This window comes from Oryctolagus cuniculus, chromosome 11, assembly GCF_964237555.1.
Source record: "Oryctolagus cuniculus chromosome 11, mOryCun1.1, whole genome shotgun sequence".
Lineage (NCBI taxonomy): Eukaryota > Metazoa > Chordata > Mammalia > Lagomorpha > Leporidae > Oryctolagus > Oryctolagus cuniculus.
The window spans coordinates 91,182,939-91,199,387 of record NC_091442.1 but is presented as its reverse complement, the minus strand read 5'-3'; the positions used below and the strand labels follow the sequence as shown (position 1 = coordinate 91,199,387).

Sequence of the window (16,449 nt, the reverse complement as noted above, 5' to 3'; positions counted from 1 at the left end):
GCAGGCACCTGTGTTTGTGTATCTGTGTCGGCATGTCAATTAAGAGAACAGATTCAACTGTGAGCTGTGTAAATTCCTTAATCTAAGTCACTGTTCCCTCACCTATGAACCGGGCTAAGGGAACACTACCTTCAAAGGATCTGGAGGAGAGGATGAAACAAGAAAAAGTGCAAAACTCTTGACAGTGTGGCTGATACATAGCAAGAGCTCCATAAAAGTCTGCAACTCTAAGCTTTCCTTGCATAAAGCTCAGACAGCAGATTCCTCCAAGGCAAAGACCACTGTGAGCTTGGTGGTGTAGGCTCTTAGTGAGTTGTGTGGATGAAAATTGGATTGGACTAAAATAGATAAATAGTTTATTAAAATTGCACAGTGTTTTATCTTTCTGCTAATTTCTAACGGTATTTTAGGGGTGGTTAGCATAGAGCTGAGACATTTGAGATGCCTGCTCTCATATCGGAGTGCATGGGTTTCAGTACAGGCTCTGCTCCCAGTTCTGGCTTCCTGCTATTGCACAGCCTGGAAAGCAGCAAGTGAAGGCTCAAGTAGTTGGGTCTTTGACATTCAAGCGGAAACTCAGATTTAGTTCCAAGCTCCTAGCTTCAACCTGTCCCAATCCTGCTATTGTGGGTATCTGGGAAGAGAAACAGTAGATGAGATCTCTCTCAGCCTCAATCTCTCTTTCTGCCTCTCAAATAAATTTTAAAGGAATAACTTTTTAACACCAAAAAGAAAATATTATATTGAGATATTAAAGTATTTGATATTAAGGAATCAAAGTCATTTTAGGCATGATTCTTATAAGCCCCTATGTTTTTAAACAATAGATAGCCAGTAACTATTTACTTCCATAGACATGTTTCCAAGAAAATTTAAAAATTTTGTTGATTTTCCAATTTGCCTTATTGGTCAACATACTTATTTCTTCCATGAGCTATTTAAAATTGATGAATTTCATTTGGGATCTTAAGAACATTAGTCTGGCCAGCGCCGTGGCTCAATAGGCTAATCCTCTGCCTGCGGCGCCAGCACACCAGGTTCTAGTACTGGTCAGGGCACCAGATTCTGTCCCGGTTGCCCCTCTTCCAGGCCAGCTCTCTGCTGTGGCCCAGGAAGGCAGTGGAGGATGGCCCAAGTGCTTGGGGCCTGCACCCCATGGGAGACCAGGAGAAGCACCTGGCTCCTGCCATCGGATCAGTGTGGTGTGCCGGCCGCAGCGGCCATTGGAGGATGAACCAACGGTAAAAGGAAGACCTTTCTCTCTGTCTCTCTCTCTCCCTGTCCACTCTGCCTGTCAAAAAAAATTTAAAAAAAAAGAACATTAGTCTTTTTTATTTCTGAGAACATTTTCTACTTTATTCTACTTTTCCACTTTCAGGGGTCTGAAATCAGTTCAAAGCTCAGAACTGAAAGTGGCACAAACGCTCTCCATTTAGCACAAGTTCTCTCTGTTCCTCTCTTGATGTTACAGAGACTTTATCTTTCTTACATTTAAAAAACTGAAACAATAATACAAGCATGTGAACACATGATGAACTCCTAAGAGGAGATCCCATGTTGATTGCTTGTCTCTTGTTCATAGAATTTGCCCCATCAAGGAATTCTCTAAAGGTACGCCAGAATCGTGAGTCAGCAAGAATGTGGTACAATGGGGAGATCAGTAGGACTGAATTCAACATTCAGATTCCAGCTCTGACTCTCCTGCTTAAAACCACCTCATCTATGGTAAATATCACCCAAATTCTCTGAATCTCAAGCTCCTTTTCTGAAAAAGGGGATTGTGATGTATATGTGTCCTCCTCCATGAATGTGTGATTATTTTTTGAAAAAGGGAGAACATTCCTGAAAGATAAGCTAGTACTATTATATATTATCTTTTCTGGCATGTATTCTCCCCATAAAAGTAAATATTGAGTAATATTTTATTTAATAAACTCATAAAATGCCACCAATAGATTCTATATGAGTTTAGTAATATATTTAGAATATTTACAGTATGCCTACTATATACCATTTATCACCTGGCTACTACATTAAAATTAAATTAAATTAAAAACTACATTAGTGACTAGTGATTGACAGCACTATTAAGCAGTCATTATTGTCCTCACTGGAGAGAACAAAATCCACAAGGACCATCAGTTCCGTATGCTTCGTCTCCTGTGTGCAGAAGAAAGTTCTAGACTGGAGCCAAGAAGCATTATTATTCCCATTTTACAAATGGAGTTTCTGAGGCTCAGAACTTGAGTTTCCCAAAAATCAGACAGAAGGTTGGTGACAAACACATTCCTCACTCACACACACACACACACACACACACACACTGGCCACCACCACTGTGCAGCAGTTACTGGGGATTGTGTTTAACCTACAGGGAAACTGAGATTCAGAGAGGTGAAAGTAGCCACTCTAAATTTTCCAGGCAGAAAGTTGAGGAGCCAAGACCTAACCCCTGGTCTGTGGAGGCAAAGCTGATATTCCTTCTATTCTGAGAGTTTTAAAAGATCCATGTCAAACAAGTGAACTGTGCCTCCTCCTTTTATTTAATAAACAGTTGTAACATCAATCCCTCTGTATTTTACAACTTTCTTGTTCACCTTCTCCTCCCTCCGACACTAGGAAGCCCTTTCTTTACTCTTTCATCTGCTTTAACTGAGCTCCAAAATTCATACCAGTTCTATTTTCTTTCCAGAGAGGAAGCATTGTCTTTTCAATTTCTTTTTCTTTCTCTTCTTTTTTCTTTCTTTTGCCAGCTGTATTTATATTGCTAAGAGTTCAAGGACTATCTTCCTTAACAATGCCAGATCTTTGATGCATTAGATTTAGGAGGACAGCCCCAGTGGATGGATGAATTGACAAAAACTCTTTATTGAAGTTCAAATAGAAAAACTTTGTACCACTGCAGAAATTCAAGATTTCAGCCAACCTCTTTGTTCACAATGTCCCATGGTGTGGCTATTCTTCAGTGGACCATCTCCCTAGGAATCCTTATTTCTTCAAATACCTCCTTTAGGTTCACTGTCGGCACTTTAATACCTTATTTCTGCTCAGCGCAAACTTTTCTAGTTTCTCTTTTTCTGGTTAGCACCATTGGAAACCAGATGAAGGCAGCTTCTCACTTTGCACTGATAGTTGATCAAGATAAACCGGCCAACACAAAGGTTACAGAGATGATATTGTACAGGCTAGAGGAAGGTCGGGTAACCAGAAACCCAATCACAGGGATTAAGGGAAAAATCAGCACAGATAATCTCCAGCTTCCAATGTTTGCCCGAAAAAGGCTCAGCGCTAGCCTAACTATTTCCTTTGCTCTACATAAAAGAACCTTGTTCAGCTTTAGATCCCTTCTTTGTCATGAAATCAGCCACTTGAATCAAACCCCTTAAGGACGTCTGCCACACTGAGTTCTGCTTTGAAAGGTGTCTAATTATCCTGTAGTCCCGGGAGCTGCCCAGCGTGCTCCAGGACTTAGCAAGTTACTTTTTTATCTTTCAGCCACATAAGGAATCTCTGCAATGTAAATGCTATAGGTGATCAGAACTATTTTACTCACAGCTTAGCCCATACATGTTTCTATTTAACAACAAAGAATTATTAAGGGATATGTACCATAAAACATCAAGGTGAGAAGGATTTGTTTTTTAGAGGCATTTAAACACAGGTTGAATCCAAAACTGGCCACCATCTAGCTCTGTGACCTTGAGTATTCACGTGACTTTGCGGTTAGTTCTATTTCACCAAAACCGAAAATCAAAGCAAATGACAGCAGTGTTAAGAGTGTTGGAAGGGCTATGGCATAGAATACTGCAAAGATCAAATTATATGTGTAGAGTACTTAGTGTTTGGGAAGGCTGCATAAACAACTATGAATGGACCTGAAGCCCATTTAATATGCACAACTCTTGGGTTCTGTATGGCAGATTATGTGACTACCACACCTTGTTAAAAGCAAACTGTAGAAAAAAATCCTGTCACACATATAGACATTACCACTAATCATTGATAAGCAGAAACAAATCAGGTGCAAAATATTCTTTAAAGTCTTATTAAGTTGTAGCTCTCATATAGTGCTCTCTTTAACACCTTGCATGAAACATTTGCTCAAGATAAACGTATCATTAGAAAGTCTCTCACACCAATGGCTAGCACTGATCTGTTCAGGACTCAGGACCCTAGCCCAGAGCTTCTGGCCTCCTTGAATTCTTATACCCTGCTCATGCTTATGTACCTAAAAACATTTCAATCAGTCCACACATCCCTTTAATTTTAACAGCAAGAGTTCTCTTCTTTCATTAATAATGCTAGTCAAAAGAAGCCCGCAATTTTTACCTCTAAAAAGCTATTTTTTAATGTAGTATGCAGTTTATGAATAACATTTAACATTCTTATTTCTAACATATTTCCAGCATCCATGGATAAATTAGGTGTGAATGATATAGATTTGGATTATGCAGTGCTTGCCCTAGTATCTCAGCATGGACCTTCTAGTTAGAAACCTTGCTGCCCACCCCTGGGTGGAAGTACTTGAATATTCATATAATATTTACAGGATACACTGAGATATCATACCCACAATGCCACTGTGCATATTTTAAGGTAAGTGACAGAGAATTACTAAAGGACACAGTAAAATATCATGGAAATGATTCATCCAATTAAAGCAAACATTCCTTATAATTAAAAGGAAAAAAATATATTTGTGAAAGTCAGTAGTTATGACAATGATTACCATATTTTCATCTACTATCTTACCTTTTTTATTTATTTATTTTTTTGACAGGCAGAGTGGACAGTGAGAGAGAGAGACAGAGAGAAAAGTCTTCCTTTGCCGTTGGTTCACCCTCCAATGGCCACTGCTGCCAGCGCGCTGAGGCCGGCGCACCACGCTGATCCAAAGGCAGGAGCCAGGTGCTTCTCCTGGTCTCCCATGGGGTGCAGGGCCCAAGCACTTGGGCCATCCTCCACTGCACTCCTGGGCCATAGCAGAGAGCTGGCCTGGAAGAGGTGCAACCGGGACTATCTTACCTTAATTGTCATTCTCAGAATAGGAAAGCTGGAATGTAGAATTTTCCATGGGAGCCTCCATAGCGTAGGATGACAGCCTTGGAAGGTGCTAGAATGAAAAAAAGCAAGATGGGTGAGGGTGTGGGTATCGTGGCTAATAATGAAATGCCTAGATTTTACTAGCCATTTGAAGTTTGGAACTTTAAATACCAAACACCATCTCTTCCCTCAGACCACTGGAGTACAGGTCGAAAACTGGTCAAGATCCCTATAACCTTTAAAGATGGGGTCATTGCAAACACTCAGTTTCTAGCTGAGAGAAAACACAGACAATGCGGTACATTGTTAACAAATGTCTTTATCCAGACTTGATAAGTGTCTGATGACGTTGAAGGGAGACATGAAAAAGCTGCTACTTGTCTGAGCAAGTTGCACATCCAACTAATAAAAGGTATCCACCATGTCTAGTTCAGGCTGTGGAACCTGTAATAGAAAAATCCATCTGTTCTCTAGCTGCATTATTGGCAAATCTATTCCTTATTCCCCATCACACTACCCCATAAAAGAAAAAAAGAAAAAAATCCCAATGCCATTCTCCCATTATAATTTTATAGGAAGAGCTAACCATTGCATTACAGTTGTAATAGTAACATTCCAACTAATTCATTTGTCAGTACTAACACTCTTGATTGACTTTGCCATTTGAAGAGTTATAAAGAATAAACTGGTCAATTAGCAAATAAGTTATGCTCTAGAAACTTCTCATGTAAGTGATGCATTAGAGGACACATATTTCAAAAGCTGAATATTAAAAAAAACATTGCCACAGTTGGACCCTTAAAACTTTTAAACTTTTAAAACTGAAGAACTGAAAGGGATATTGCTAAAAAACATTGACCTGAATCAACTTATCTAATAATGCACACAAAATATTTGAGACATATGTGAAAGCCACAAGCTAAAATTATATAAAACTCTAATTACAGGATATATTTCTAAAATATTTAGGGAGAAGAGGAAAATACATAAAAGTCATGGCAGTACATGGATATTTAAACATCTAAAATATGTGTATTCAATAGTCTCATATATTCTGGGAATTTAGGTTATAGCAAAGTATATTCCCAGAATATACATATCATTTATACAATCAATTATACTTTTCTTTTCTCTGGAAATTTTTCTGAAAAATCTTGAAATCACTGTCTCATTAATAATGTCGCTCTTTTTTTCCCAAAGAAACCTTTTATTTCAGGAATACAAATTTCATAAGCACAACTTTAGGTATGTAGTGATTTTTCCTGTCATGCCTGCACTCCCAACCACACTCCCACTCCTCCTCCTCCCTCTCCAATTCCCAATAATGTCCCTCTTTACTACAAACAAGACTTGAATATTTATACTTCAATCTTCATTTCTTACAAGTACTGTTCCTGGACTAACAGAATTTCATAAGTGAAATCTGAAAACATGAGTTCTATCCTCCCCTTCTACCATAAATTAGATCATCTGAGGTCTCATCATCTTAATAGTTGTATAAATTATGTTTTACCTAACTTTTCAACCACTCTAGAAACCTGTATTCATGGGGCAGGTGCTATGTGGGTTAAGCTACCGCATTGGACTCCTACAATGCAAATCAGATGCCGGTTCAAGTCCTGGCTCCGATGTTTCTGATGCAGCTCCTGATAAAACATCCTAGGAAGCAGCAGATGATGGCTCCAGGGCTTAGGCCATGGCCACCCACGTGAGAGACAAGCGGGAGTTTCAGGCTCCTGGCTTTGACCTGGCCCAGGCCAAGCTGTGGTGGGCATTTAGGGAGTGAACCAGCAGAAGAGACAGCTCTCCCCAACCCCCTTCTTTTCTCTCACTCTGCCTTTCAAGTAGATGACAATAAACATTGGAAAGCATCTATTAAAAAAAAAAAAAAAAAAAACAGAAACCTATGTTCATGAAATAACTCAGTTTCTGAATTCTCTAAGGAACAGGAAGAAGACAGAGATTTATATAAATTCAATAACCAGACATTTTAATCCAAAAATAAGTTTTGAGAAAAACTATTTAATTAAATTCTTAATAGTAAAAAATAATATAAAAGAATTAACTTTTGTGAAGTCTTATATGCATACTCTCTCTCTAGAATGTTCTCATTAAATTTCCATAATTGATTTTATTCTTTTTACTCTTTTACTCAGGACCTTTTGAACAATGTTGCTCTCTCTTTCATTGAGGGGAAGCTCACATATTACAAATTAATTTTCCCATCAACAATGAACCTAATTAAGGTTGTAAGGAATGAGCAACCATTCTGTCTTTAAGAGGAAGTGATATTCAAACCAGGTTTTGAATGATGGAAAGGAGATTTCAGGCAGAAAATGGAAGAAAAGCTACTCTATGCTAAAGGAACAATGCCAACACAGGAACAAAAATGTCAAAGAGAAAACATTGAGACGTTCCATATGGCTATTTAGGAGGAGGTAGATAGTACAGTAGGTAGGCCTTGAGAGCTATAGCTACTGTGGCCAAACTGCAAGGAATTTTGGATTTTAATCTCCAGGTACTGAGAATAAATATACATTTATAGGCAGCCAAATGGCATGACCAGATTTTTACATGTGAGATTATAACCTGCAATGACGGTGAAGCGGCCTGGGGTAAGAGAATATCCAAGACAAGAATTTCACGGGTGATTAGTTTGGGTGAGATGCATGAGACTGTGAAGTATGGCAGTTAACAGAAATGAATATGTTTTGGAAGAAATTATTATATAATGTTCAAATAATATGTTCTTGAGGAAATCAGCTTTAATTAGTGGTTAATTACCAATAATATGTTTTAGAGAAAAAGAATAGATCTTAGAGAAAAGATCAATTTTAGAGATATTATTAATACTAACTGGAGGTATTCAAAAGTATTTATCAGGAGTCAGTGTTATGGTGTAGCTGGGTAAAGCCACCACCTGAGACGCCAGCATCCCATATGGGTGCCAGGTTCTTCAAGTTCTGGCTGCTCCACTTCCGGTTCAGCTCCCTGTTAATATACCTGGGAAAGCAGTGGTGAGATGGTCCAAGTGCTTGGGCCCCTGCATCCACTTGGGAAACCCAGAAGAATCACCTGGTCCCTAGCTTTGGCCTTGTCCAACCCTGGCCATTGCAGCCACTTGGGGAGTGAACCAGTGGATGGAAGAGCTCTCTCTCTTTCTCTCTCTGTCTGTGTATGTGTGTGTGTGTGTGTGTCTCCCTCTCTATAGCTCTTTCAAATAAATAAATAAGTTTTTTAAAAATTGTCAAATAAGGATTAATAGTAGTTTAAAAAGCAAAGGAAATTCTATCTGTAACATTCATTGAATTTATTTTCCTTCAAATTCCTACTAGGGTGTTTAAATTTATTTTTTTAAGTTGTATTTATTGATTGGAAAGGGGAAGAGAGAGAGAGAGAGAGAGAGAGAGAGAGGAGAAAGAGAACAACAGATACAAAGATCTTCCATCTATTGGTTCACTTCCCAAATACCTGAAACAGGCATGGCCATGCCAACGCCAGGAGCCAGAAACTCAATCCAGGTAGCTCATGTGGGTGGCAGGGACTCAAGTACTTGGGCCATCATCTGCTGCCTCCCAGGGTGCACAGTAGCAGGAAGCTCAAATCAGGAGTGGAGCCAGGACACAAGTCCAGGCACAGGTTTCTCAAGTGTCTCAAGTATTGGCTTAACTGCTACACCAAACCCAGCACCTAGAATTTCTTGCTCTCGATTTTTCATTGAGTCCTGATAGCCAATACCTTCTTAAGTATTTAATAGACATGGAGGATAATATTATAATTATCTCCATTGGAACACTAATTTTTTGTCAATTAAATTGACTGATATGTGATTATTAATTACTTACAAAACAAAATAGACTAATCTGAATTGACATCACAAATATTTCTAGAAGGTCACAAGAGTTAAAAACAAAAATATTCCTGAGGTAGTATTATTTTTTTAAAAGATTTCATTTATTTATTTGAAAGGCAGAGTTACAGAGAGGCAGAGGCAGAGAGAGACAGAGGTCTTCCATTCCACTGATTCACTCTCCAAACAACACAACTGCCAGAGCCGAGCTGATCTGAAGCCAGGAGCCAGGAGCTTCTTCCAGGTCTCCCACGCAGGTGCAGGGGCCCAAGGACTTGGGGCCATCTTCTACTGCTTTCCCAGGCCATAACAGAGAGCTGGATCAGAGGTGTAACAGCCGAGACTTGAATCGGTGCCCATATGGGATGCCAGCACTGCAGGTGGCAGCTTAGTCCACTATGCCACAGCACTGGCCCCAGTAGTATTATTTTATAAAAAGATTTATTTATTTATTTTGAAAGGTGGAGTGACAGAGAGATTTTCCATCTATTCGTTTACTCCCCAAATGTGTGCAACGGCCAGCCCCAGCTGTCGGGAGCCAGGAACTCCATCCTGGTCTCCCACATGAATGGCAAGGACTCAAGTACTTGGGCCATCCTCTGCTGCTTTCCTAAGCACATTAGCTGGGAGCTGGCTTGGAAGCGGAGCAGCTGGAACTTGAAACAGCACTCCAATGTGAAATGCCAGTGTTGCAAGCAACAGCTTAACCTGCTGCACCACAATGCTTGCTCCTTCTGAGTTAGTACTATACAGGCTCAGCCTTCTTCAGTAATGTAACTACTTACTGTAGATTCTTAAATTGATCCAAAGATTAACTTTCAGGTCCAATATAAAGGGGGCAAAAGGGTGACTCCAACTATTTGATAATTTACTATGCTTGGCGATCTTGCTGATCTTTATTTCATAATTAAGGAAAAAACCTGAATCAAACAAAACAGTTTGATAGTGTTCCCTGAATACTAAAAAAAATACTCAAAGAATATTCTGGGAGCTAAGATCTTTTATCATTTTCAAGGTTGAAAAACTCCACACCTTTGTTCAGGTGAAGAACATGTCACGTTCTTGTAGTTTGGTAACTTCATAGGAAAGGGGTCATTTTTTTCATTGTCTCTAGTGGAAAACAGGGGCTGGTGGTGTGGTACAGTAGGTAAAGCCGCTGCCTGTGACACTAGCATCCAATACAGGTGCCAGTTCGAGTCCTGGCTGCTCCACTTCCAATCCAGCTCCCTGCTACTGTGCCTTGGAAAGCACACTGGGCCCCTGTACCCACGACCCCGGATGAAGCTCCCACCTCCTGGCTTCATCCTGGCCCTGCCCTGGCCATGGTGGCCATTTGGGAATGAAAGGAAAGAAAATCCCACAGTGGGTTCTGAATGGCCAGCCTCTTGAGGGTGATGAACGTATCCCTCAAACAATCAAACAAATTGGGACTGGACCAATCTGAGTCTCAGAATGGTGGTGTGGAAAAGGTGGCAGGAAGTGGGGGAAAAGTCTGGTGAATGACAATCTCTCCTGGAAGACACAGAACAGAGTGTGCATTCTCCAAGTAAAACGGGGTACTGACAATGAAAGAAGAGTGGTGGGAAAGTGTCCTGGGCAGATCACAGTAAAAATCTTCACCATAGTCCATCTGTCTGGATGAAGGTCATGCTTTACTCCTCTTCCTCCCTCCCTCTCTCTCTCTCTCTCTCTCTCTCTGCCTTTCAAATGAAATAAATACATCTTTTGAAAAAAAGAAAATGGAATTAAAAGATAAGTTTATTTTGGTGCAAAAAAATTTTTAATCTACACTCAGTTTTTTTTTCACAATGCCTACTTTCTGCAAAAGACTTTTTAAAGACTCCCCATACATTTTATAGCTGCCTGATGAAGTAAACAAAAATGTTCACGTGTACCCCTGGAAATCCTTTTGGGAACCTTTTTGGTTATGGATATCACACTGCTAAATGTATGATCTGAGACGCTCTCAGAGGCTGCAGTAGAATCTGAAATAGAACCAACCTTTCTCAAAACCATTTCCCTTTCCACGAGGCCTTAGTGGTAAATGTCAGAAACATAGCTCCCTTGTGCTTACCATATATGTAACTGTTTGGAAGACACTGGCAAAGCAAAATTATACATCAGGGCGGCTTGTGTTAAGATTGGGATTACCATGAAGGAATCATCCATTAAACGATTTTCCAAAACGGTCCTATTTGCTGCCCTTTTCAGCCTTCTTCCTACTTGTGTTTAAAACGGCTTGCAGCATCTTTTTGATCAAAAGTAAAAAGCCACTATTTAATACTGTCACCTGTTCTGTGGTCTTCTGCTTAAATATTTACGTGAGTGACTACGGAGGGGGAGCTAGTCTTGCTGAAAACTCCCACGTCACTTGGAGTTGCACAGTTACATACTGAATCCATGCTGCCACTCCCGTTCTCCCCGCACTTGTTTGTTGAGTATTGAAGCCAGCAGAACAGCCCCACAAAGACATCTGCGTCCTAATTCCTGAAATCTGGAAACATATTGCCCAGGAAGAGGGCGTTAAGCTGCAGGTGGAGTGAAGGTTGCTAATCAACTGACCGTAGAGACTGGGGACCGAGCTGTGGCATGGCCAGTAACTGCCTGTGAAGATGGCATCCCATATGGGCACCTGCTCACATCCTGGCTGCTCCAACTCTGATCCAGCTCCATGTTGATGGCCCGGGAAAGGCAGAGGAAGATGGCCCAAGTGTTCCAACTTCTGCCAACCATGTGGGAGAGCTGGAAGAAGCTCCTGGCTCCTGGCTTCAGATCCGCCCAGCTCTGGCCATTGCAGCCATCTGAGGAGAGAACCGGCAGATGAGAGAACTCTCTCTGTCTCTCCCTCTCTTTCTGGCTTTCAAATAAACAGATTAATCTTTTTTTAAAAAAATTAAAATAGACTATTTTGATTTACCTGGGTGGCTCGGTGTTATTAACAAATCCCGTTACAAATAGAGAAGGGAGGCAGTGACAGTGGTTTGCTGTAAGAGCCAACTGGCCATTACTGACTGTGGAGGTGAAGGAGCCACTGTGGAGGATAGCCTCGGGGGGACAGAAATTAGTTGTCCCCTAGAGCCTCCACAATGGATTGCAGCCCCTGCCAGCATCTTGATCTTAGCTCAGGGTGAACCATTTGGGACTTTCGAATTCTAGCTCTATGAAAAAAATTGTGTTGTTTTAAGCCGTTAAATTTCTGGTAATTTCTTATAAGAGCAGTGGAAGATTAATACAGTGAACTATAAATACAGTGAACTATTAATACAGTGAACTATAAATGTACCTACTTTCTACTTCTCTCATGGTTAAAATTTTGGCATAGTTTTAACATAACACTTGAACTAATTCAGGCAAATTTGGAATTAAGTTCAAGAGTCTTGTAAAAATAATTCCTGAATTTATGTGTTATTCTTGTTCCAAATGATTACTGAAGTTAATATTTATTTTCTTCTTACAAATTAATAAAATGTTTATGTTCTCCACTTACAAGAATAAGCCTAGGAGCAGTATTTTCATTTATTTGAGAGGCAGAGAGAGAAAATCAGATAAAGCTGAAATGTTCTCAATGGCAGAAGCTGGGCTGGCAAAAGCCAGGAGCTGATAACTCAGTCCAGGTCTCCACATGGGTGGCAGAGAACAAGTTTTACATACTGCCTCCTGGGGGCTGCGTTGGCAGGAAACTGGATCAGGAGCCTGAGCTGGCTATGCAACCAGGCGCTCCCATGTGGGAAGGGGGTTCCTAATTGGTGTCTTCAGCCCTAAGTCAAATCTGCCCCCGGAAGTACTTTTTAGAAGACCTACAGCCAGGACTCCGGGTTTAGATTAGAGCTCTGCCATTCACTAGCTTGGTTGGTTGGGAAAATTAACCTAAGGGTGTTTCGTCATCCGTAAAATGGGAATAAAAATAACTGAATCTATACAGCAGGTTTGTGGAAGATGTAATAACTTCTGTAAAAATGTGTATTATATTTAAATACATGTTTCATATAACTCACATAGAAATCTTTTACCGAGGCTATGATATGTAAATCCATGCACCACACCCTCGTGTTTGCTATTATTACTATCACTGTTGCATGATCTTTCCAATTGTGAAAACGTCTCCAGCACAAAGTACAGCTCCCAAAACCCTTGCCGCGTTGGCGAACTGCACGTTTCGTAACCCCTACCACTTGCTTTGAATCTTAATTTCTAAACACACGGCAGTAAAGCATTCTGAAACGGCCTGTTAGCAATACTTAACCTTGAAACAATTCCTTTAATTATCAAATGCTCATTCACTAAATGAATGGTCATTTTTTTTTTTAATAGAGGAGGTAAGACAATGGCCTACCTATAGATCTTAATTAAACTTCCCCCCAACCCCCCAAGGCTGGGCGCAGTGGATTCTTTGCTCAGAACCCATTGAACTTCGCTCCTGCATCCTCTCAGCACCGAGCGAGCTGGAGGCAACTCCAGGCGCGAGGTGTTTCGCCTGGTCCCAGGCGATTCCAGGTGAGTCCCAGAGGAGCGGGAGGCCCGGCTGGGACTCGCTGCGCCAGGCTGCTAAGCTTCGCCCCCAGGGCACCCACTCCTCCCGTGCGCTCCCGAGGACCCCAGGCTAGGGGACGCGCTGGGCTCGGTCGGCGCAACTTCGGAGGCATGTAGAGCGCTGCGGTCCGGCCCCGCGGTCTGCCTCCCGCGCCTCTGCCAGCGTCTCGCCTCCCCGGGGCTCCGGAAGGGAAGGAGGCGTGTCCGGAGCAGGCGGGAGGGCGCTGTATAAAAGCACCGGCGGCGCGGCGGCCCGGGCTTCACTCGCCGCCTCGCGCCGGGACCTGGAGCGCCGCGGACAGCACGGGCCGTGGAGAGGGCGCTGCGCTCGGGCTACCCAATGCTTGGACTATCTGTCGCCGCTGCTCGTGCAATATGCTGGAGCTCCAGAGCAGCTAAACGGAGTCGCCACACCGCTGCCTGGGCTGGATCGCAGCGCTGCCTTTCCTTATGAAGAAGACACAAGTGAGTAGGGCGCGCCGGGGACAGCGCAGGCTTTCCAAGAAAATCGCGCCCGGATCCCCCTGGGAGGCAGGCGCGCCCCGGAATCCGCACCCGGGACCCTCCGGGCTGTGCCCGCCCGTTGAGCCCAGGAGGTCCGGGGGAGGGAGGCGGGCGTGCTGTGCCAGCCCTAGCCTCCTCGCGCCTGGGTGAGCCCGGGAAGGGAAGGACTGGGAGTGATGAGAGCGAGCCCGTGGCAAGTTTGCAGCCCCAGCAGCTAAGTTTGGAACTGTCAGTCGGAAAGCGCAGTTCCCTCCGTTGGAACGATCGGCTCTTTTTGGCCCCGAAGTTATCACTGGAAGGCTTCGTCTGTGCCCGGGAGACATTTTCCCGTGGCTTCGGGGAGATTATGAAACAGCTCCCCCCGCGCCACCCTCGCTCGCTGTCGCACCCGGATTTATGTGTGCAGCCCGCAGGTGGGCGCGGGGCGCGGCGCGGCGCGGCGCCGCCTCGGGAGCGAAGCCAGCTCCGAGCTCCAACGCCGCTGCGCTCGGCGGGGAGGGGAACCTGCCCAGCCCGCCCGGGAAACTTGGCTCCCGGCGGCGTTTGCCTAGTCTGCGGCTCTGGGTGGGCTCTCTGGAGAGCTCCGGAGGAGCTGATACCTCCACAGTGCATACATGCACTTTGTTCCATTACAAAGGAGAGAAAGTTTTTTTTTTTTTAATAGGCACCTCTAATGATAGTTATTGAGATAATTCCCAGTGCTGCTAAATTGTGCATGATGCATAAAGTGCTGTGGGTGAAGCACTGCCCAGGGGTACAATTAGATTTTTCTCCCCCTTAACACAAATATACGGCTCATTTAGAAAGGGGCGCCGCGGTGCACAGTTCTTTTCACCCCTGGCGGCTCTTCCCTCTTCTCACTTCCCCTCTTAGGAAAGGCTCCTTGTTTTCTGCCACCGGTTGGATAAGGCTGCCCTTTCACCCCCCAGAGGCTATAACGAAGATTGCAATGTCTCAAATGTGTGGAAGCCGTCCGTGGAAGTGGTGGGGGTAATGGGAATCGGAGACTTCTGCAAAGAGCTTAGAATGAAGGCACCCGTCTACTGGACGTGCTTTATTAAGTCACCCGCTTGGCATCGTATTTTAAATCGATGTCTAGGTGTGGGAACGTGCACAGGACATGGAGCCTCTTGCATGCGCCGGTGTGGGTGTGGAAAGGGCAAGGGAAGGAACTTAGCCTGGCTAAAAGGAGGTGGAGGTCGTCCTCTCCGGAGCGCTCTCCCAGATTCTCCGACACTAGAGAAGCACAGTGCCCATCTGCTCTCTCTTGCAAGCAGAGTAGTTTTTAGGGCACACCTGGGATCACCATGACATGCAAATGCTAAAGATTCTTGCAACGAAAGAAAAGTTTTATGTAATCGCTTGGTGTGGACAAGCGTTCTGCTTTGTGGCATAATAAGCAAGGGAGGGGAGAACCTGTTCCTTTTTATAGTAGCACCTGCTCCCTTGAATGGCCCCCGGGAGATCTGGATGGGGAAGTTGCCGTCTTACGTAGTTCAGGAAAAGCGCCTGGACCTTCCTATTTAAACAAGACAACAGGAGATAGATCAGGTTAATGTCCAACACTCCAAAGCCAGGCGATGTGCTATCAAGTCACTTTGAGAGTCTGTAGGATTGATGATCCTTGCACCCTTGCTTTGCAAAACAAATGTGAGCTCTGTAATCTCCTTTCTCGCTTTGATTAAATGGCTGTGTAAATAGGATTACATGGAATAATTCCATTGAAAACTCCAAAGAGGTCAGTCTAGCCTGAAACTAGTGGCTGTGGCATTAGTGACTCAGTGCTGCCGACCAGGGACATTTGAGACAGCTAAGTATTTTAGAAATGTGACCTGTTCAGACCAAGTTAAAGTGCAGGCCCTTTTGGGGGAACTTGCTGATGTTAGAGGGCAGGCAGGCCAAGGAGGGCCATGCCCTTGTTGAATGAAGGCATTCACTGCCTAGGATCTAATGACCTTCATGATTTCCTTTAAGGATACTTCTAGCAATCCCACATTCCAGTCTCTGCAAAAGGGAACACTGGAAATAGCGCAAAAATCAATCAAATAATCCTTGGAAATAAAGGAGGGAATTAGATCCTTCATATGTCAGGTTATTTAATCCAAGAAGTTACAAGGAAATGTTTGGTGCAACTCTGTGTGAATGGAGAGTAGCATAAGGAAATTGGATACTAAGAAGCACAATCAGTTGTTTTCAATCTAACGTTATCCTAACCACGGTGGAACACCTATTAATATTAGCTCAGCAGTCTAGATACTCTTTTATAGACATGGCCTCAACACCAGAGTTCTATTATAAGGCAACACAACTGGTTCTGAACTCTCACATTACTCCATATATAGGAAGAAAATTTAATAATAACATAAAAATACTACTTTTATTTGAATCACACAAGCTCTCCAAGAATCATGGGTACACCAAGCATTCTGGCCTTTCAATCAAGTTAAATAAGTGTGAAAATTCCATCAACAACCACTTGGGGTTTGATGAATGATTCTTTCATTTGTTTAGCACACTTCATT

At 42.9% G+C, this 16,449-nt stretch overlaps 1 long non-coding RNA gene across 2 annotated transcripts in view; it reads right to left on the bottom strand.

Moving 5' to 3' along the window:
• LOC127491170 (uncharacterized) overlaps positions 1-16,449 on the bottom strand; it is a 392,060-nt gene that overhangs the window by 275,335 nt on the left and 100,276 nt on the right. For both annotated transcript variants that reach the window (XR_007919751.2, XR_007919752.2), the window contains exon 3: positions 5,026-5,113. This is a non-coding gene — a long non-coding RNA (uncharacterized lncRNA). The remainder of the gene's footprint in view (positions 1-5,025; positions 5,114-16,449) is intronic.